Genomic DNA, 22,928 nt, shown 5'->3' with positions numbered 1-22,928 from the left:
GTGGGGACAACTTCGGTGTGGGGTCCATCCTTCGATATAAGGATTCTTTGCAGTGAGGCCCCAGCCCAAGGCCAGGGGCCCCTGGGCACATCCTTTTTCCATTTTCCCTGGGAAAGAAAACTCAGCAGTCCAGGTTCCTGATGTCAGTTTGTAGGTCTCCCTTGGGTCTATCAGGGCAGCACAAGTTTGAGGTGGGGACATCTTCGGTGTGGTGTCCATCCTTCGATATAAGGATTCTTTGCAGAGAGGCTCCAGCCAAGGGCCAGGGGACCCTGGGCACATCCTTTTTCCATTTTCCCTGGGAAAGAAACTCACCAGTCCAGGTTCCTGATGTCAGTTTGTAGGGCTCCCTTGGGTGTATCAGGGCAGCACAAGTTTGAGGTAGGGACAAATTCGGTGTGGGGCCCATCCTTCGATCTAAAGATTTTTTGCAGTCAGGGCCAGGGGCCCCTGGGCACATCCTTTTTCCATTTTCCCTGGGAAAGACAACTCAGCAGTCCAGGTTCCTGATGTCAGTTTGTAGGGCTCCCTTGGGTCTATCAGGGCAGCACAAGTTTGAGGTGGGGACAACTTCGGTGTGGGGTCCATCCTTCGATATAAGGATTTTTTGCAGTCAGGGCCAGGGGCCCCCGGGCACATCCTTTGGCCATTTTCCCTGGGAAAGAAAACTCAGCAGTCCAGGTTCCTGATGTCAGTTTGTAGGGCTCCCTTGGGTCTATCAGGGCAGCACAAGTTTGAGGTGGGGACAACTTCGGTGTGGGGTCCATCCTTCGATATAAGGATTTTTTGCAGTCAGGGCCAGGGGCCCCCGGGCACATCCTTTTTCCATTTTCCCTGGGAAAGAAAACTCAGCAGTCCAGGTTCCTGATGTCAGTTTGTAGGGCTCCCTTGGGTCTATCAGGGCAGCACAAGTTTGAGGTGGGGACAACTTCGGTGTGGGGTCCATCCTTCGATATAAGGATTTTTTGCAGTCAGGGCCAGGGGCCCCCGGGCACATCCTTTTTCCATTTTCCCTGGGAAAGAAAACTCAGCAGTCCAGGTTCCTGATGTCAGTTTTTAGGGCTCCCTTGGGTCTATCAGGGCAGCACAAGTTTGAGGTGGGGACAACTTCGGTGTGGGGTCCATCCTTCGATATAAGGATTTTTTGCAGTCAGGGCCAGGGGCCCCCGGGCACATCCTTTTTCCATTTTCCCTGGGAAAGAAAACTCAGCAGTCCAGGTTCCTGATGTCAGTTTGTAGGGCTCCCTTGGGTCTATCAGGGCAGCACAAGTTTGAGGTGGGGACAACTTCGGTGTGGGGTCCATCCTTCGATATAAGGATTTTTTGCAGTGAGGTCCCTGCCCAGTGCCAGGGGCCCCTGGGCACATCCTTTTTCCATTTTCCCTGGGAAAGAAAACTCAGCAGTCCAGGTTCCTGATGTCAGTTTGTAGGGCTCCCTTGGGTCTATCAGGGCAGCACAAGTTTGAGGTGGGGACAACTTCGGTGTGGGGTCCATCCTTCGATATAAGGATTTTTTGCAGTCAGGGCCAGGGGCCCCTGGGCACATCCTTTGGCCATTTTCCCTGGGAAAGAAAACTCAGCAGTCCAGGTTCCTGATGTCAGTTTGTAGGGCTCCCTTGGGTCTATCAGGGCAGCACAAGTTTGAGGTGGGGACAACTTCGGTGTGGGGTCCATCCTTCGATATATGGATATTTTGCAGTCAGGGCCAGGGGCCCCCGGGCACATCCTTTTTCCATTTTCCCTGGGAAAGAAAACTCAGCAGTCCAGGTTCCTGATGTCAGTTTGTAGGGCTCCCTTGGGTCTATCAGGGCAGCACAAGTTTGAGGTGGGGACAACTTCGGTGTGGGGTCCATCCTTCGATATAAGGATTTTTTGCTGTCAGGGTAAGGGCCCCTGGGCACATCCTTTTTCCATTTTCCCTGGGAAAGAAAACTCAGCAGTCCAGGTTCCTGATGTCAGTTTGTAGGGCTCCCTTGGGTCTATCAGGGCAGCACAAGTTTGAGGTGGGGACAACTTCGGTGTGGGGTCCATCCTTCGATATAAGGATTTTTTGCAGTCAGGGCCAGGGGCCCCTGGGCACATCCTTTGGCCATTTTCCCTGGGAAAGAAAACTCAGCAGTCCAGGTTCCTGATGTCAGTTTGTAGGGCTCCCTTGGGTCTATCAGGGCAGCACAAGTTTGAGGTGGGTACAACTTCGGTGTGGGGTCCATCCTTCGATATATGGATATTTTGCAGTCAGGGCCAGGGGCCCCCGGGCACATCCTTTTTCCATTTTCCCTGGGAAAGAAAACTCAGCAGTCCAGGTTCCTGATGTCAGTTTGTAGGGCTCCCTTGGGTCTATCAGGGCAGCACAAGTTTGAGGTGGGGACAACTTCGGTGTGGGGTCCATCCTTTGATATAAGGACTCTTTGCAGTCAGGGCAAGGGGCCCCCGGGCACATCCTTTTTCCATTTTCCCTGGGAAAGAAAACTCAGCAGTCCAGGTTCCTGATGTCAGTTTGTAGGGCTCCCTTGGGTCTATCAGGGCAGCACAAGTTTGAGGTGGGGACAATTTCGGTGTGGGGTGCATCCTTCGATATAAGGATTCTTGCAGTCTGGACCAGGGACCCCGGGCACATCCTTTTTCCATTTTCCCTGGGAAAGAAAACTCAGCAGTCCAGGTTCCTGATGTCAGTTTGTAGGGTTCCCTTGGGTCTATCAGGGCAGCACAAGTTTGAGGTGGGGACAACTTCGGTGTGGGGCCCATCCTTCGATCTAAAGATTTTTTGCAGTCAGGGCCAGGGGCCCCCGGGCACATCCTTTTTCCATTTTCCCTGGGAAAGAAAACTCAGCAGTCCAGGTTCCTGATGTCAGTTTGTAGGGCTCCCTTGGGTCTATCAGGGCAGCACAAGTTTGAGGTGGGGACAACTTTCGTGTGGGCTCCATCCTTCGATATAATGATTTTTTGCAGTCCAGGCCAGGGGCCCCTGGGCACATCCTTTTTCCATTTTCCCTGGGAAAGAAAACTCAGCAGTCCAGGTTCCTGATGTCAGTTTGTAGGGCTCCCTTGGGTCTATCAGGGCAGCACAAGTTTGAGGTGGGGACAACTTCGGTGTGGGGTCCATCCTTCGATATAAGGATTTTTTGCAGTCAGGGCCAGGGGCCCCTGGGCACACCCTTTGGCCATTTTCCCTGGGAAAGAAAACTCAGCAGTCCAGGTTCCTGATGTCAGTTTGTAGGGCTCCCTTGGGTCTATCAGGGCAGCACAAGTTTGAGGTGGGGACAACTTCGGTGTGGGGTCCATCCTTCGATATAAGGATTTTTTGCAGTCAGGGCCAGGGGCCCCCGGGCACATCCTTTTTCCATTTTCCCTGGGAAAGAAAACTCAGCAGTCCAGGTTCCTGATGTCAGTTTGTAGGGTTCCCTTGGGTCTATCAGGGCAGCACAAGTTTGAGGTGGGGACAACTTCGGTGTGGGGCCCATCCTTCGATCTAAAGATTTTTTGCAGTCAGGGCCAGGGGCCCCCGGGCACATCCTTTTTCCATTTTCCCTGGGAAAGAAAACTCAGCAGTCCAGGTTCCTGATGTCAGTTTGTAGGGCTCCCTTGGGTCTATCAGGGCAGCACAAGTTTGAGGTGGGGACAACTTTCGTGTGGGCTCCATCCTTCGATATAATGATTTTTTGCAGTCCAGGCCAGGGGCCCCTGGGCACATCCTTTTTCCATTTTCCCTGGGAAAGAAAACTCAGCAGTCCAGGTTCCTGATGTCAGTTTGTAGGGCTCCCTTGGGTCTATCAGGGCAGCACAAGTTTGAGGTGGGGACAACTTCGGTGTGGGGTCCATCCTTCGATATAAGGATTTTTTGCAGTCAGGGCCAGGGGCCCCTGGGCACACCCTTTGGCCATTTTCCCTGGGAAAGAAAACTCAGCAGTCCAGGTTCCTGATGTCAGTTTGTAGGGCTCCCTTGGGTCTATCAGGGCAGCACAAGTTTGAGGTGGGGACAACTTCGGTGTGGGGTCCATCCTTCGATATAAGGATTTTTTGCAGTCAGGGCCAGGGGCCCCCGGGCACATCCTTTTTCCATTTTACCTGGGAAAGAAAACTCAGCAGTCCAGGTTCCTGATGTCAGTTTGTAGGGCTCCCTTGGGTCTATCAGGGCAGCACAAGTTTGAGGTGGGGACAACTTCGGTGTGGGGTCCATCCTTCGATATAAGGATTTTTTGCAGTCAGGGCCAGGGGCCCCCGGGCACATCCTTTTTCCATTTTCCCTGGGAAAGAAAACTCAGCAGTCCAGGTTCCTGATGTCAGTTTGTAGGGCTCCCTTGGGTCTATCAGGGCAGCACAAGTTTGAGGTGGGGACAACTTCGGTGTGGGGTCCATCCTTCGATATAAGGATTCTTTGCAGTGAGGCCCCTGCCCAGGGCCAGGGGCCCCTGGGCACATCCTTTGGCCATTTTCCCTGGGAAAGAAAACTCAGCAGTCCAGGTTCCTGATGTCAGTTTGTAGGGCTCCCTTGGGTCTATCAGGGCAGCACAAGTTTGAGGTGGGGACAACTTCGGTGTGGGGTGCATCCTTCGATATAAGGATTTTTTGCAGGCAGGGCCAGGGGCCCCCAGGCACATCCTTTTTCCATTTTCCCTGGGAAAGAAAACTCAGCAGTCCAGGTTCCTGATGTCAGTTTGTAGGGCTCCCTTGGGTCTATCAGGGCAGCACAAGTTTGAGGTGGGGACAACTTCGGTGTGGGGTCCATCCTTCGATATAAGGATTTTTTGCAGTCAGGGCCAGGGGCCCCCGGGCACATCCTTTTTCCATTTTCCCTGGGAAAGAAAACTCAGCAGTCCAGGTTCCTGATGTCAGTTTGTAGGGCTCCCTTGGGTCTATCAGGGCAGCACAAGTTTGAGGTGGGGACAACTTCGGTGTGGGGTCCATCCTTCGATATAAGGATTTTTTGCAGTGAGGTCCCTGCCCAGTGCCAGGGGCCCCTGGGCACATCCTTTGGCCATTTTCCCTGGGAAAGAAAACTCAGCAGTCCAGGTTCCTGATGTCAGTTTGTAGGGCTCCCTTGGGTCTATCAGGGCAGCACAAGTTTGAGGTGGGGACAACTTCGGTGTGGGGTGCATCCTTCGATATAAGGATTTTTTGAAGTCAGGGGCATGGGCCCATGGGCACATCCTTTTTCCATTTTCCCTGGGAAAGAAAACTCAGCAGTCCAGGTTCCTGATGTCAGTTTGTAGGGCTCCCTTGGGTCTATCAGGGCAGCACAAGTTTGAGGTGGGGACAACTTCGGTGTGGGGTCCATCCTTCGATATAAGGATTCTTTGCAGTCTGGACCAGGGGCCGCCGGGCACATCCTTTTTCCATTTTCCCTGGGAAAGAAAACTCAGCAGTCCAGGTTCCTGATGTCAGTTTGTAGGGTTCCCTTGGGTCTATCAGGGCAGCACAAGTTTGAGGTGGGCACAACTTTCGTGTGGGCTCCATCCTTCGATATAAGGATTTTTTGCAGTCCAGGCCAGGGGCCCCTGGGCACATCCTTTTTCCATTTTCCCTGGGAAAGAAAACTCAGCAGTCCAGGTTCCTGATGTCAGTTTGTAGGGCTCCCTTCGGTCTATCAGGGCAGCACAAGTTTGAGGTGGGGACAACTTCGGTGTGGGCTCCATCCTTCGATATAAGGATTTTTTGCTGTCAGGGCAAGGGCCCCCCGGGCACATCCTTTTTCCATTTTCCCTGGGAAAGAAAACTCAGCAGTCCAGGTTCCTGATGTCAGTTTGTAGGGCTCCCTTGGGTCTATCAGGGCAGCACAAGTTTGAGGTGGGGACAACTTCGGTGTGGGGTCCATCCTTCGATATAAGGATTTTTTGCAGTCAGGGCCAGGGGCCCCCGGGCACATCCTTTTTCCATTTTCCCTGGGAAAGAAAACTCAGCAGTCCAGGTTCCTGATGTCAGTTTGTAGGGCTCCCTTGGGTCTATCAGGGCAGCACAAGTTTGAGGTGGGGACAACTTCGGTGTGGGGTCCATCCTTCGATATAAGGATTCTTTACAGTCTGGACCAGGGGCCTCTGGGCACATCCTTTTTCCATTTTCCCTGGGAAAGAAAACTCAGCAGTCCAGGTTCCTGATGTCAGTTTGTAGGGCTCCCTTGGGTCTATCAGGGCAGCACAAGTTTGAGGTGGGGACAACTTCGGTGTGGGGTCCATCCTTCGATATAAGGATTTTTTGCTGTCAGGGCCAGGGGCCCCCGGGCACATCCTTTTTCCATTTTCCCTGGGAAAGAAAACTCAGCAGTCCAGGTTCCTGATGTCAGTTTGTAGGGCTCCCTTGGGTCTATCAGGGCAGCACAAGTTTGAGGTGTGCACAACTTTCGTGTGGGCTCCATCCTTCGATATAATGATTTTTTGCAGTCCAGGCCAGGGGCCCCTGGGCACATCCTTTTTCCATTTTCCCTGGGAAAGAAAACTCAGCAGTCCAGGTTCCTGATGTCAGTTTGTAGGGCTCCCTTCGGTCTATCAGGGCAGCACAAGTTTGAGGTGGGGACAACTTTCGTGTGGGCTCCATCCTTCGATATAAGGATTTTTTGCTGTCAGGGCAAGGGCCCCCCGAGCACATCCTTTTTCCATTTTCCCTGGGAAAGAAAACTCAGCAGTCCAGGTTCCTGATGTCAGTTTGTAGGGCTCCCTTGGGTCTATCAGGGCAGCACAAGTTTGAGGTGGGGACAACTTCGGTGTGGGGTGCATCCTTCGATATAAGGATTTTTTGCTGTCAGGGCCAAGGCCCCCCAGGCACAGCCTTTTGCCATTTTCCCTGGGAAAGAAAACTCAGCAGTCCAGGTTCCTGATGTCAGTTTGTAGGGCTCCCTTGGGTCTATCAGGGCAGCACAAGTTTGAGGTGGGGACATCTTCGGTGTGGTGTCCATCCTTCGATATAAGGATTCTTTGCAGAGAGGCTCCAGCCAAGGGCCAGGGGACCCTGGGCACATCCTTTTTCCATTTTCCCTGGGAAAGAAACTCAGCAGTCCAGGTTCCTGATGTCAGTTTGTAGGGCTCCCTTGGGTGTATCAGGGCAGCACAAGTTTGAGGTAGGGACAAATTCGGTGTGGGGCCCATCCTTCGATATAAGGATTTTTTGCAGTCAGGGCCAGGGGCCCCTGGGCACATCCTTTTTCCATTTTCCCTGGGAAAGAAAACTCAGCAGTCCAGGTTCCTGATGTCAGTTTGTAGGGCTCCCTTGGGTCTATCAGGGCAGCACAAGTTTGAGGTGGGGACAACTTCGGTGTGGGGCCCATCCTTCGATCTAAAGATTTTTTGCAGTCAGGGCCAGGGGCCCCTGGGCACATCCTTTTTCCATTTTCCCTGGGAAAGACAACTCAGCAGTCCAGGTTCCTGATGTCAGTTTGTAGGGCTCCCTTGGGTCTATCAGGGCAGCACAAGTTTGAGGTGGGGACAACTTCGGTGTGGGGTCCATCCTTCGATATAAGGATTTTTTGCAGTCAGGGCCAGGGGCCCCCGGGCACATCCTTTGGCCATTTTCCCTGGGAAAGAAAACTCAGCAGTCCAGGTTCCTGATGTCAGTTTGTAGGGCTCCCTTGGGTCTATCAGGGCAGCACAAGTTTGAGGTGGGGACAACTTCGGTGTGGGGTCCATCCTTCGATATAAGGATTTTTTGCAGTCAGGGCCAGGGGCCCCCGGGCACATCCTTTTTCCATTTTCCCTGGGAAAGAAAACTCAGCAGTCCAGGTTCCTGATGTCAGTTTGTAGGGCTCCCTTGGGTCTATCAGGGCAGCACAAGTTTGAGGTGGGGACAACTTCGGTGTGGGGTCCATCCTTCGATATAAGGATTTTTTGCAGTCAGGGCCAGGGGCCCCCGGGCACATCCTTTTTCCATTTTCCCTGGGAAAGAAAACTCAGCAGTCCAGGTTCCTGATGTCAGTTTTTAGGGCTCCCTTGGGTCTATCAGGGCAGCACAAGTTTGAGGTGGGGACAACTTCGGTGTGGGGTCCATCCTTCGATATAAGGATTTTTTGCTGTCAGGGCCAGGGGCCCCCGGGCACATCCTTTTTCCATTTTCCCTGGGAAAGAAAACTCAGCAGTCCAGGTTCCTGATGTCAGTTTGTAGGGCTCCCTTGGGTCTATCAGGGCAGCACAAGTTTGAGGTGGGGACAACTTCGGTGTGGGGTCCATCCTTCGATATAAGGATTTTTTGCAGTGAGGTCCCTGCCCAGTGCCAGGGGCCCCTGGGCACATCCTTTTTCCATTTTCCCTGGGAAAGAAAACTCAGCAGTCCAGGTTCCTGATGTCAGTTTGTAGGGCTCCCTTGGGTCTATCAGGGCAGCACAAGTTTGAGGTGGGGACAACTTCGGTCTGGGGTCCATCCTTCGATATAAGGATTTTTTGCAGTCAGGGGCATGGGCCCCTGGGCACATCCTTTTTCCATTTTCCCTGGGAAAGAAAACTCAGCAGTCCAGGTTCCTGATGTCAGTTTGTAGGGCTCCCTTGGGTCTATCAGGGCAGCACAAGTTTGAGGTGGGGACAACTTCGGTGTGGGGTCCATCCTTCGATATAAGGATTTTTTGCTGTCAGGGTAAGGGCCCCTGGGCACATCCTTTTTCCATTTTCCCTGGGAAAGAAAACTCAGCAGTCCAGGTTCCTGATGTCAGTTTGTAGGGCTCCCTTGGGTCTATCAGGGCAGCACAAGTTTGAGGTGGGGACAACTTCGGTGTGGGGTCCATCCTTCGATATAAGGATTTTTTGCAGTCAGGGCCAGGGGCCCCTGGGCACATCCTTTGGCCATTTTCCCTGGGAAAGAAAACTCAGCAGTCCAGGTTCCTGATGTCAGTTTGTAGGGCTCCCTTGGGTCTATCAGGGCAGCACAAGTTTGAGGTGGGTACAACTTCGGTGTGGGGTCCATCCTTCGATATATGGATATTTTGCAGTCAGGGCCAGGGGCCCCCGGGCACATCCTTTTTCCATTTTCCCTGGGAAAGAAAACTCAGCAGTCCAGGTTCCTGATGTCAGTTTGTAGGGCTCCCTTGGGTCTATCAGGGCAGCACAAGTTTGAGGTGGGGACAACTTCGGTGTGGGGTCCATCCTTTGATATAAGGACTCTTTGCAGTCAGGGCAAGGGGCCCCCGGGCACATCCTTTTTCCATTTTCCCTGGGAAAGAAAACTCAGCAGTCCAGGTTCCTGATGTCAGTTTGTAGGGCTCCCTTGGGTCTATCAGGGCAGCACAAGTTTGAGGTGGGGACAATTTCGGTGTGGGGTGCATCCTTCGATATAAGGATTCTTGCAGTCTGGACCAGGGACCCCGGGCACATCCTTTTTCCATTTTCCCTGGGAAAGAAAACTCAGCAGTCCAGGTTCCTGATGTCAGTTTGTAGGGTTCCCTTGGGTCTATCAGGGCAGCACAAGTTTGAGGTGGGGACAACTTCGGTGTGGGGCCCATCCTTCGATCTAAAGATTTTTTGCAGTCAGGGCCAGGGGCCCCCGGGCACATCCTTTTTCCATTTTCCCTGGGAAAGAAAACTCAGCAGTCCAGGTTCCTGATGTCAGTTTGTAGGGCTCCCTTGGGTCTATCAGGGCAGCACAAGTTTGAGGTGGGCACAACTTTCGTGTGGGCTCCATCCTTCGATATAATGATTTTTTGCAGTCCAGGCCAGGGGCCCCTGGGCACATCCTTTTTCCATTTTCCCTGGGAAAGAAAACTCAGCAGTCCAGGTTCCTGATGTCAGTTTGTAGGGCTCCCTTGGGTCTATCAGGGCAGCACAAGTTTGAGGTGGGGACAACTTCGGTGTGGGGTCCATCCTTCGATATAAGGATTTTTTGCAGTCAGGGCCAGGGGCCCCCGGGCACATCCTTTTTCCATTTTCCCTGGGAAAGAAAACTCAGCAGTCCAGGTTCCTGATGTCAGTTTGTAGGGCTCCCTTGGGTCTATCAGGGCAGCACAAGTTTGAGGTGGGGACAACTTCGGTGTGGGGTCCATCCTTCGATATAAGGATTTTTTGCAGTCAGGGCCAGGGGCCCCCGGGCACATCCTTTTTCCATTTTCCCTGGGAAAGAAAACTCAGCAGTCCAGGTTCCTGATGTCAGTTTGTAGGGCTCCCTTGGGTCTATCAGGGCAGCACAAGTTTGAGGTGGGGACAACTTCGGTGTGGGGTCCATCCTTCGATATAAGGATTCTTTGCAGTGAGGCCCCTGCCCAGGGCCAGGGGCCCCTGGGCACATCCTTTGGCCATTTTCCCTGGGAAAGAAAACTCAGCAGTCCAGGTTCCTGATGTCAGTTTGTAGGGCTCCCTTGGGTCTATCAGGACAGCACAAGTTTGAGGTGGGGACAACTTCGGTGTGGGGTCCATCCTTCGATATAAGGATTTTTTGCAGTCAGGGCCAGGGGCCCCCGGGCACATCCTTTTTCCATTTTCCCTGGGAAAGAAAACTCAGCAGTCCAGGTTCCTGATGTCAGTTTGTAGGGCTCCCTTGGGTCTATCAGGGCAGCACAAGTTTGAGGTGGGGACAACTTCGGTGTGGGGTCCATCCTTCGATATAAGGATTTTTTGCAGGCAGGGCCAGGGGCCCCCAGGCACATCCTTTTTCCATTTTCCCTGGGAAAGAAAACTCAGCAGTCCAGGTTCCTGATGTCAGTTTGTAGGGCTCCCTTGGGTCTATCAGGGCAGCACAAGTTTGAGGTGGGGACAACTTCGGTGTGGGGTCCATCCTTCGATATAAGGATTTTTTGCAGTCAGGGCCAGGGGCCCCCGGGCACATCCTTTTTCCATTTTCCCTGGGAAAGAAAACTCAGCAGTCCAGGTTCCTGATGTCAGTTTGTAGGGCTCCCTTCGGTCTATCAGGGCAGCACAAGTTTGAGGTGGGGACAACTTCGGTGTGGGGTCCATCCTTCGATATAAGGATTTTTTGCTGTGAGGTCCCTGCCCAGTGCCAGGGGCCCCTGGGCACATCCTTTGGCCATTTTCCCTGGGAAAGAAAACTCAGCAGTCCAGGTTCCTGATGTCAGTTTGTAGGGCTCCCTTGGGTCTATCAGGGCAGCACAAGTTTGAGGTGGGGACAACTTCGGTGTGGGGTGCATCCTTCGATATAAGGATTTTTTGAAGTCAGGGGCATGGGCCCCTGGGCACATCCTTTTTCCATTTTCCCTGGGAAAGAAAACTCAGCAGTCCAGGTTCCTGATGTCAGTTTGTAGGGCTCCCTTCGGTCTATCAGGGCAGCACAAGTTTGAGGTGGGGACAACTTCGGTGTGGGCTCCATCCTTCGATATAAGGATTTTTTGCTGTCAGGGCAAGGGCCCCCCGGGCACATCCTTTTTCCATTTTCCCTGGGAAAGAAAACTCAGCAGTCCAGGTTCCTGATGTCAGTTTGTAGGGCTCCCTTGGGTCTATCAGGGCAGCACAAGTTTGAGGTGGGGACAACTTCGGTGTGGGGTCCATCCTTCGATATAAGGATTTTTTGCAGTCAGGGCCAGGGGCCCCCGGGCACATCCTTTTTCCATTTTCCCTGGGAAAGAAAACTCAGCAGTCCAGGTTCCTGATGTCAGTTTGTAGGGCTCCCTTGGGTCTATCAGGGCAGCACAAGTTTGAGGTGGGGACAACTTCGGTGTGGGGTCCATCCTTCGATATAAGGATTCTTTACAGTCTGGACCAGGGGCCTCTGGGCACATCCTTTTTCCATTTTCCCTGGGAAAGAAAACTCAGCAGTCCAGGTTCCTGATGTCAGTTTGTAGGGCTCCCTTGGGTGTATCAGGGCAGCACAAGTTTGAGGTGGGGACAAATTCGGTGTGGGCTCCATCCTTCGATATAAGGATTTTTTGCAGTCAGGGCCAGGGGCCCCTGGGCACATCCTTTTTCCATTTTCCCTGGGAAAGAAAACTCAGCAGTCCAGGTTCCTGATGTCAGTTTGTAGGGTTCCCTTGGGTCTATCAGGGCAGCACAAGTTTGAGGTGGGGACAACTTCGGTGTGGGGTCCATCCTTCAATATAAGGATTTTTTGCAGTCAGGGCCTGGGGCCCCTGGGCACATCCTTTTTCCATTTTCCCTGGGAAAGAAAACTCAGCAGTCCAGGTTCCTGATGTCAGTTTGTAGGGCTCCCTTGGGTCTATCAGGGCAGCACAAGTTTGAGGTGGGGACAACTTCGGTGTGGGGTCCATCCTTCAATATAAAGATTTTTTGCAGTCAGGGCCTGGGGCCCCTGGGCACATCCTTTTTCCATTTTCCTTGGGAAAGAAAACTCAGCAGTCCAGGTTCCTGATGTCAGTTTGTAGGGTTCCCTTGGGTCTATCAGGGCAGCACAAGTTTGAGGTGGGGACAACTTCGGTGTGGGGTCCATCCTTCGATATAAGGATTCTTTGCAGTGAGGCCCCAGCCCAAGGCCAGGGGCCCCAGGGCACATCCTTTTTCCATTTTCCCTGGGAAAGAAAACTCAGCAGTCCAGGTTCCTGATGTCAGTTTGTAGGTCTCCCTTGGGTCTATCAGGGCAGCACAAGTTTGAGGTGGGGACATCTTCGGTGTGGTGTCCATCCTTCGATATAAGGATTCTTTGCAGAGAGGCTCCAGCCAAGGGCCAGGGGACCCTGGGCACATCCTTTTTCCATTTTCCCTGGGAAAGAAACTCAGCAGTCCAGGTTCCTGATGTCAGTTTGTAGGGCTCCCTTGGGTGTATCAGGGCAGCACAAGTTTGAGGTAGGGACAAATTCGGTGTGGGGCCCATCCTTCGATATAAGGATTTTTTGCAGTCAGGGCCAGGGGCCCCTGGGCACATCCTTTTTCCATTTTCCCTGGGAAAGAAAACTCAGCAGTCCAGGTTCCTGATGTCAGTTTGTAGGGTTCCCTTGGGTCTATCAGGGCAGCACAAGTTTGAGGTGGGGACAACTTCGGTGTGGGGTCCATCCTTCAATATAAGGATTTTTTGCAGTCAGGGCCTGGGGCCCCTGGGCACATCCTTTTTCCATTTTCCCTGGGAAAGAAAACTCAGCAGTCCAGGTTCCTGATGTCAGTTTGTAGGGCTCCCTTGGGTCTATCAGGGCAGCACAAGTTTGAGGTGGGGACAACTTCGGTGTGGGGTCCATCCTTCAATATAAAGATTTTTTGCAGTCAGGGCCTGGGGCCCCTGGGCACATCCTTTTTCCATTTTCCTTGGGAAAGAAAACTCAGCAGTCCAGGTTCCTGATGTCTGTTTGTAGGGTTCCCTTGGGTCTATCAGGGCAGCACAAGTTTGAGGTGGGGACAACTTCGGTGTGGGGTCCATCCTTCGATATAAGGATTCTTTGCAGTGAGGCCCCAGCCCAAGGCCAGGGGCCCCTGGGCACATCCTTTTTCCATTTTCCCTGGGAAAGAAAACTCAGCAGTCCAGGTTCCTGATGTCAGTTTGTAGGTCTCCCTTGGGTCTATCAGGGCAGCACAAGTTTGAGGTGGGGACATCTTCGGTGTGGTGTCCATCCTTCGATATAAGGATTCTTTGCAGAGAGGCTCCAGCCAAGGGCCAGGGGACCCTGGGCACATCCTTTTTCCATTTTCCCTGGGAAAGAAACTCACCAGTCCAGGTTCCTGATGTCAGTTTGTAGGGCTCCCTTGGGTGTATCAGGGCAGCACAAGTTTGAGGTAGGGACAAATTCGGTGTGGGGCCCATCCTTCGATCTAAAGATTTTTTGCAGTCAGGGCCAGGGGCCCCTGGGCACATCCTTTTTCCATTTTCCCTGGGAAAGACAACTCAGCAGTCCAGGTTCCTGATGTCAGTTTGTAGGGCTCCCTTGGGTCTATCAGGGCAGCACAAGTTTGAGGTGGGGACAACTTCGGTGTGGGGTCCATCCTTCGATATAAGGATTTTTTGCAGTCAGGGCCAGGGGCCCCCGGGCACATCCTTTGGCCATTTTCCCTGGGAAAGAAAACTCAGCAGTCCAGGTTCCTGATGTCAGTTTGTAGGGCTCCCTTGGGTCTATCAGGGCAGCACAAGTTTGAGGTGGGGACAACTTCGGTGTGGGGTCCATCCTTCGATATAAGGATTTTTTGCAGTCAGGGCCAGGGGCCCCCGGGCACATCCTTTTTCCATTTTCCCTGGGAAAGAAAACTCAGCAGTCCAGGTTCCTGATGTCAGTTTGTAGGGCTCCCTTGGGTCTATCAGGGCAGCACAAGTTTGAGGTGGGGACAACTTCGGTGTGGGGTCCATCCTTCGATATAAGGATTTTTTGCAGTCAGGGCCAGGGGCCCCCGGGCACATCCTTTTTCCATTTTCCCTGGGAAAGAAAACTCAGCAGTCCAGGTTCCTGATGTCAGTTTTTAGGGCTCCCTTGGGTCTATCAGGGCAGCACAAGTTTGAGGTGGGGACAACTTCGGTGTGGGGTCCATCCTTCGATATAAGGATTTTTTGCAGTCAGGGCCAGGGGCCCCCGGGCACATCCTTTTTCCATTTTCCCTGGGAAAGAAAACTCAGCAGTCCAGGTTCCTGATGTCAGTTTGTAGGGCTCCCTTGGGTCTATCAGGGCAGCACAAGTTTGAGGTGGGGACAACTTCGGTGTGGGGTCCATCCTTCGATATAAGGATTTTTTGCAGTGAGGTCCCTGCCCAGTGCCAGGGGCCCCTGGGCACATCCTTTTTCCATTTTCCCTGGGAAAGAAAACTCAGCAGTCCAGGTTCCTGATGTCAGTTTGTAGGGCTCCCTTGGGTCTATCAGGGCAGCACAAGTTTGAGGTGGGGACAACTTCGGTGTGGGGTCCATCCTTCGATATAAGGATTTTTTGCAGTCAGGGCCAGGGGCCCCTGGGCACATCCTTTGGCCATTTTCCCTGGGAAAGAAAACTCAGCAGTCCAGGTTCCTGATGTCAGTTTGTAGGGCTCCCTTGGGTCTATCAGGGCAGCACAAGTTTGAGGTGGGTACAACTTCGGTGTGGGGTCCATCCTTCGATATATGGATATTTTGCAGTCAGGGCCAGGGGCCCCCGGGCACATCCTTTTTCCATTTTCCCTGGGAAAGAAAACTCAGCAGTCCAGGTTCCTGATGTCAGTTTGTAGGGCTCCCTTGGGTCTATCAGGGCAGCACAAGTTTGAGGTGGGGACAACTTCGGTGTGGGGTCCATCCTTCGATATAAGGATTTTTTGCTGTCAGGGTAAGGGCCCCTGGGCACATCCTTTTTCCATTTTCCCTGGGAAAGAAAACTCAGCAGTCCAGGTTCCTGATGTCAGTTTGTAGGGCTCCCTTGGGTCTATCAGGGCAGCACAAGTTTGAGGTGGGGACAACTTCGGTGTGGGGTCCATCCTTCGATATAAGGATTTTTTGCAGTCAGGGCCAGGGGCCCCTGGGCACATCCTTTGGCCATTTTCCCTGGGAAAGAAAACTCAGCAGTCCAGGTTCCTGATGTCAGTTTGTAGGGCTCCCTTGGGTCTATCAGGGCAGCACAAGTTTGAGGTGGGTACAACTTCGGTGTGGGGTCCATCCTTCGATATATGGATATTTTGCAGTCAGGGCCAGGGGCCCCCGGGCACATCCTTTTTCCATTTTCCCTGGGAAAGAAAACTCAGCAGTCCAGGTTCCTGATGTCAGTTTGTAGGGCTCCCTTGGGTCTATCAGGGCAGCACAAGTTTGAGGTGGGGACAACTTCGGTGTGGGGTCCATCCTTTGATATAAGGACTCTTTGCAGTCAGGGCAAGGGGCCCCCGGGCACATCCTTTTTCCATTTTCCCTGGGAAAGAAAACTCAGCAGTCCAGGTTCCTGATGTCAGTTTGTAGGGCTCCCTTGGGTCTATCAGGGCAGCACAAGTTTGAGGTGGGGACAATTTCGGTGTGGGGTGCATCCTTCGATATAAGGATTCTTGCAGTCTGGACCAGGGACCCCGGGCACATCCTTTTTCCATTTTCCCTGGGAAAGAAAACTCAGCAGTCCAGGTTCCTGATGTCAGTTTGTAGGGTTCCCTTGGGTCTATCAGGGCAGCACAAGTTTGAGGTGGGGACAACTTCGGTGTGGGGCCCATCCTTCGATCTAAAGATTTTTTGCAGTCAGGGCCAGGGGCCCCCGGGCACATCCTTTTTCCATTTTCCCTGGGAAAGAAAACTCAGCAGTCCAGGTTCCTGATGTCAGTTTGTAGGGCTCCCTTGGGTCTATCAGGGCAGCACAAGTTTGAGGTGGGGACAACTTTCGTGTGGGCTCCATCCTTCGATATAATGATTTTTTGCAGTCCAGGCCAGGGGCCCCTGGGCACATCCTTTTTCCATTTTCCCTGGGAAAGAAAACTCAGCAGTCCAGGTTCCTGATGTCAGTTTGTAGGGCTCCCTTGGGTCTATCAGGGCAGCACAAGTTTGAGGTGGGGACAACTTCGGTGTGGGGTCCATCCTTCGATATAAGGATTTTTTGCAGTCAGGGCCAGGGGCCCCTGGGCACACCCTTTGGCCATTTTCCCTGGGAAAGAAAACTCAGCAGTCCAGGTTCCTGATGTCAGTTTGTAGGGCTCCCTTGGGTCTATCAGGGCAGCACAAGTTTGAGGTGGGGACAACTTCGGTGTGGGGTCCATCCTTCGATATAAGGATTTTTTGCAGTCAGGGCCAGGGGCCCCCGGGCACATCCTTTTTCCATTTTCCCTGGGAAAGAAAACTCAGCAGTCCAGGTTCCTGATGTCAGTTTGTAGGGTTCCCTTGGGTCTATCAGGGCAGCACAAGTTTGAGGTGGGGACAACTTCGGTGTGGGGCCCATCCTTCGATCTAAAGATTTTTTGCAGTCAGGGCCAGGGGCCCCCGGGCACATCCTTTTTCCATTTTCCCTGGGAAAGAAAACTCAGCAGTCCAGGTTCCTGATGTCAGTTTGTAGGGCTCCCTTGGGTCTATCAGGGCAGCACAAGTTTGAGGTGGGGACAACTTTCGTGTGGGCTCCATCCTTCGATATAATGATTTTTTGCAGTCCAGGCCAGGGGCCCCTGGGCACATCCTTTTTCCATTTTCCCTGGGAAAGAAAACTCAGCAGTCCAGGTTCCTGATGTCAGTTTGTAGGGCTCCCTTGGGTCTATCAGGGCAGCACAAGTTTGAGGTGGGGACAACTTCGGTGTGGGGTCCATCCTTCGATATAAGGATTTTTTGCAGTCAGGGCCAGGGGCCCCTGGGCACACCCTTTGGCCATTTTCCCTGGGAAAGAAAACTCAGCAGTCCAGGTTCCTGATGTCAGTTTGTAGGGCTCCCTTGGGTCTATCAGGGCAGCACAAGTTTGAGGTGGGGACAACTTCGGTGTGGGGTCCATCCTTCGATATAAGGATTTTTTGCAGTCAGGGCCAGGGGCCCCCGGGCACATCCTTTTTCCATTTTACCTGGGAAAGAAAACTCAGCAGTCCAGGTTCCTGATGTCAGTTTGTAGGGCTCCCTTGGGTCTATCAGGGCAGCACAAGTTTGAGGTGGGGACAACTTCGGTGTGGGGTCCATCCTTCGATATAAGGATTCTTTGCAGTGAGGCCCCTGCCCAGGGCCAGGGGCCCCTGGGCACATCCTTTGGCCATTTTCCCTGGGAAAGAAAACTCAGCAGTCCAGGTTCCTGATGTCAGTTTGTAGGGCTCCCTTGGGTCTATCAGGGCAGCACAAGTTTGAGGTGGGGACAACTTCGGTGTGGGGTCCATCCTTCGATATAAGGATTTTTTGCAGGCAGGGCCAGGGGCCCCCAGGCACATCCTTTTTCCATTTTCCCTGGGAAAGAAAACTCAGCAGTCCAGGTTCCTGATGTCAGTTTGTAGGGCTCCCTTGGGTCTATCAGGGCAGCACAAGTTTGAGGTGGGGACAACTTCGGTGTGGGGTCCATCCTTCGATATAAGGATTTTTTGCAGTCAGGGCCAGGGGCCCCCGGGCACATCCTTTTTCCATTTTCCCTGGGAAAGAAAACTCAGCAGTCCAGGTTCCTGATGTCAGTTTGTAGGGCTCCCTTGGGTCTATCAGGGCAGCACAAGTTTGAGGTGGGGACAACTTCGGTGTGGGGTCCATCCTTCGATATAAGGATTTTTTGCAGTGAGGTCCCTGCCCAGTGCCAGGGGCCCCTGGGCACATCCTTTGGCCATTTTCCCTGGGAAAGAAAACTCAGCAGTCCAGGTTCCTGATGTCAGTTTGTAGGGCTCCCTTGGGTCTATCAGGGCAGCACAAGTTTGAGGTGGGGACAACTTCGGTGTGGGGTGCATCCTTCGATATAAGGATTTTTTGAAGTCAGGGGCATGGGCCCATGGGCACATCCTTTTTCCATTTTCCCTGGGAAAGAAAACTCAGCAGTCCAGGTTCCTGATGTCAGTTTGTAGGGCTCCCTTGGGTCTATCAGGGCAGCACAAGTTTGAGGTGGGGACAACTTCGGTGTGGGGTCCATCCTTCGATATAAGGATTCTTTGCAGTCTGGACCAGGGGCCGCCGGGCACATCCTTTTTCCATTTTCCCTGGGAAAGAAAACTCAGCAGTCCAGGTTCCTGATGTCAGTTTGTAGGGTTCCCTTGGGTCTATCAGGGCAGCACAAGTTTGAGGTGGGCACAACTTTCGTGTGGGCTCCATCCTTCGATATAAGGATTTTTTGCAGTCCAGGCCAGGGGCCCCTGGGCACATCCTTTTTCCATTTTCCCTGGGAAAGAAAACTCAGCAGTCCAGGTTCCTGATGTCAGTTTGTAGGGCTCCCTTCGGTCTATCAGGGCAGCACAAGTTTGAGGTGGGGACAACTTCGGTGTGGGCTCCATCCTTCGATATAAGGATTTTTTGCTGTCAGGGCAAGGGCCCCCCGGGCACATCCTTTTTCCATTTTCCCTGGGAAAGAAAACTCAGCAGTCCAGGTTCCTGATGTCAGTTTGTAGGGCTCCCTTGGGTCTATCAGGGCAGCACAAGTTTGAGGTGGGGACAACTTCGGTGTGGGGTCCATCCTTCGATATAAGGATTTTTTGCAGTCACGGCCAGGGGCCCCCGGGCACATCCTTTTTCCATTTTCCCTGGGAAAGAAAACTCAGCAGTCCAGGTTCCTGATGTCAGTTTGTAGGGCTCCCTTGGGTCTATCAGGGCAGCACAAGTTTGAGGTGGGGACAACTTCGGTGTGGGGTCCATCCTTCGATATAAGGATTCTTTACAGTCTGGACCAGGGGCCTCTGGGCACATCCTTTTTCCATTTTCCCTGGGAAAGAAAACTCAGCAGTCCAGGTTCCTGATGTCAGTTTGTAGGGCTCCCTTGGGTCTATCAGGGCAGCACAAGTTTGAGGTGGGGACAACTTCGGTGTGGGGTCCATCCTTCGATATAAGGATTTTTTGCTGTCAGGGCCAGGGGCCCCCGGGCACATCCTTTTTCCATTTTCCCTGGGAAAGAAAACTCAGCAGTCCAGGTTCCTGATGTCAGTTTGTAGGGCTCCCTTGGGTCTATCAGGGCAGCACAAGTTTGAGGTGTGCACAACTTTCGTGTGGGCTCCATCCTTCGATATAATGATTTTTTGCAGTCCAGGCCAGGGGCCCCTGGGCACATCCTTTTTCCATTTTCCCTGGGAAAGAAAACTCAGCAGTCCAGGTTCCTGATGTCAGTTTGTAGGGCTCCCTTCGGTCTATCAGGGCAGCACAAGTTTGAGGTGGGGACAACTTTCGTGTGGGCTCCATCCTTCGATATAAGGATTTTTTGCTGTCAGGGCAAGGGCCCCCCGAGCACATCCTTTTTCCATTTTCCCTGGGAAAGAAAACTCAGCAGTCCAGGTTCCTGATGTCAGTTTGTAGGGCTCCCTTGGGTCTATCAGGGCAGCACAAGTTTGAGGTGGGGACAACTTCGGTGTGGGGTGCATCCTTCGATATAAGGATTTTTTGCTGTCAGGGCCAAGGCCCCCCAGGCACAGCCTTTTGCCATTTTCCCTGGGAAAGAAAACTCAGCAGTCCAGGTTCCTGATGTCAGTTTGTAGGGCTCCCTTGGGTCTATCAGGGCAGCACAAGTTTGAGGTGGGTACAACTTCGGTGTGGGGTCCATCCTTCGATATAAGGATTTTTTGCAGTCAGGGAGAGGGGCCCCTGGGCACATCCTTTTTCCATTTTCCCTGGGAAAGAAAACTCAGCAGTCCAGGTTCCTGATGTCAGTTTGTAGGGCTCCCTTGGGTCTATCAGGGCAGCACAAGTTTGAGGTGGGGACAACTTCAGTGTGGGGTCCATCCTTCGATATAAGGATTTTTTGCAGTCAGGGCCAGGGGCCCCCGGGCACATCCTTTTTCCATTTTCCCGGGGAAAGAAAACTCAGCAGTCCAGGTTCCTTATGTCAGTTTGTAGGGCTCCCTTGGGTCTATCAGGGCAGCACAAGTTTGAGGTGGGGACAACTTCGGTGTGGGGTCCATCCTTCGATATAAGGATTTTTTGCAGTCAGGGCCAGGGGCCCCTGGGCACACCCTTTTTCCATTTTCCCTGGGAAAGAAAACTCAGCAGTCCAGGTTCCTGATGTCAGTTTGTAGGGCTCCCTTGGGTCTATCAGGGCAGCACAAGTTTGAGGTGGGGACAACTTCGGTCTGGGGTCCATCCTTCGATATAAGGATTTTTTGCAGTCAGGGCCAGGGGCCCCTGGGCACATCCTTTTTCCATTTTCCCTGGGAAAGAAAACTCACAGTCCAGGTTCCTGATGTCAGTTTGTAGGGCTCCCTTGGGTCTATCAGGGCAGCACAAGTTTGAGGTGGGGACAACTTCGGTGTGGGGTCCATCCTTCGATATAAGGATTTTTTGCAGTCAGGGCCAGGGGCCCCTGGGCACATCCTTTGGCCATTTTCCCTGGGAAAGAAAACTCAGCAGTCCAGGTTCCTGATGTCAGTTTGTAGGGCTCCCTTGGGTCTATCAGGGCAGCACAAGTTTGAGGTGGGGACAACTTCGGTGTGGGCTCCATCCTTCGATATAAGGATTTTTTGCTGTCAGGGCCAGGGCCCCCCAGGCACAGCCTTTTTTCCATTTTCCCTGGGAAAGAAAACTCAGCAGTCCAGGTTCCTGATGTCAGTTTGTAGGGCTCCCTTGGGTCTATCAGGGCAGCACAAGTTAGAGGTGGGGACAACTTCGGTGTGGGGTCCATCCTTCGATATAAGGATTTTTTGCAGTGAGGTCCCTGCCCAGTGGCAGGGGCCCCTGGGCACATCCTTTGGCCATTTTCCCTGGGAAAGAAAACTCAGCAGTCCAGGTTCCTGATGTCAGTTTGTAGGGCTCCCTTGGGTCTATCAGGGCAGCACAAGTTTGAGGTGGGCACAACTTTCGTGTGGGCTCCATCCTTCGATATAAGGATTTTTTGCAGTCCAGGCCAGGGGCCCCTGGGCACATCCTTTTTCCATTTTCCCTGGGAAAGAAAACTCAGCAGTCCAGGTTCCTGATGTCAGTTTGTAGGGCTCCCTTGGGTCTATCAGGGCAGCACAAGTTTGAGGTGGGGACAACTTCGGTGTGGGGTCCATCCTTCGATATAAGGATTTTTTGCAGTCAGGGCCAGGGGCCCCCGGGCACATCCTTTTTCCATTTTCCCTGGGAAAGAAAACTCAGCAGTCCAGGTTCCTGATGTCAGTTTGTAGGGCTCCCTTGGGTCTATCAGGGCAGCACAAGTTTGAGGTGGGGACAACTTCGGTGTGGGGTCCATCCTTCGATATAAGAATTCTTTGCAGTGAGGCCCCTGCCCAGGGCCAGGGGCCCCTGGGCACATCCTTTGGCCATTTTCCCTGGGAAAGAAAACTCAGCAGTCCAGGTTCCTGATGTCAGTTTGTAGGGCTCCCTTGGGTCTATCAGGACAGCACAAGTTTGAGGTGGGGACAACTTCGGTGTGGGGTCCATCCTTCGATATAAGGATTTTTTGCAGTCAGGGCCAGGGGCCCCTGGGCACATCCTTTTTCCATTTTCCCTGGGAAAGAAAACTCAGCAGTCCAGGTTCCTGATGTCAGTTTGTAGGGCTCCCTTGGGTCTATCAGGGCAGCACAAGTTTGAGGTGGGGACAACTTCAGTGTGGGGTCCATCCTTCGATATAAGAATTCTTTGCAGTGAGGCCCCTGCCCAGGGCCAGGGGCCCCTGGGCACATCCTTTGGCCATTTTCCCTGGGAAAGAAAACTCAGCAGTCCAGGTTCCTGATGTCAGTTTGTAGGGCTCCCTTGGGTCTATCAGGACAGCACAAGTTTGAGGTGGGGACAACTTCGGTGTGGGGTCCATCGTTCGATATAAGGATTTTTTGCAGTCAGGGCCAGGGGCCCCTGGGCACATCCTTTTTCCATTTTCCCTGGGAAAGAAAACTCAGCAGTCCAGGTTCCTGATGTCAGTTTGTAGGGCTCCCTTGGGTCTATCAGGGCAGCACAAGTTTGAGGTGGGGACAACTTCGGTCTGGGGTCCATCCTTCGATATAAGGATTTTTTGCAGTCAGGGCCAGGGGTCCCTGGGCACATCCTTTTTCCATTTTCCCTGGGAAAGAAAACTCAGCAGTCCAGGTTCCTGATGTCAGTTTGTAGGGCTCCCTTGGGTCTATCAGGGCAGCACAAGTTTGAGGTGGGGACAACTTCGGTGTGGGGTCCATCCTTCGATATAAGGAATCTTTGCAGTCTGGACCAGGGGCCCCCGGGCACATCCTTTTTCCATTTTCCCTGGGAAAGAAAACTCAGCAGTCCAGGTTCCTGTTGTCAGTTTGTAGAGCTCCCTTGGGTCTATCAGGGCAGCACAAGTTTGAGGTGGGGACAACTTCGGTGTGGGGTCCATCCTTCGATATAAGGATTTTTTGCAGTCAGGTCCAGGGGCCCCCGGGCACAACCTTTGGCCATTTTCCCTGGGAAAGAAAACTCAGCAGTCCAGGTTCCTGATGTCAGTTTGTAGGGCTCCCTTGGGTCTATCAGGGCAGCACAAGTTTGAGGTTGGGACAACTTCGGTGTGGGGTCCATCCTTCGATATAAGGATTTTTTGCAGTCAGGGCCAGGGGCCCCCGGGCACATCCTTTTTCCATTTTCCCTGGGAAAGAAAACTCAGCAGTCCAGGTTCCTGATGTCAGTTTGTCGGGCTCCCTTGGGTCTAT

The sequence above is a fragment of the Lonchura striata genome, chromosome 9 (assembly GCF_050655825.1).
Source record: "Lonchura striata isolate lonStrDom1 chromosome 9, ASM5065582v1, whole genome shotgun sequence".
NCBI lineage: Eukaryota > Metazoa > Chordata > Aves > Passeriformes > Estrildidae > Lonchura > Lonchura striata.
Note: the sequence above shows the minus strand (reverse complement) of the source record.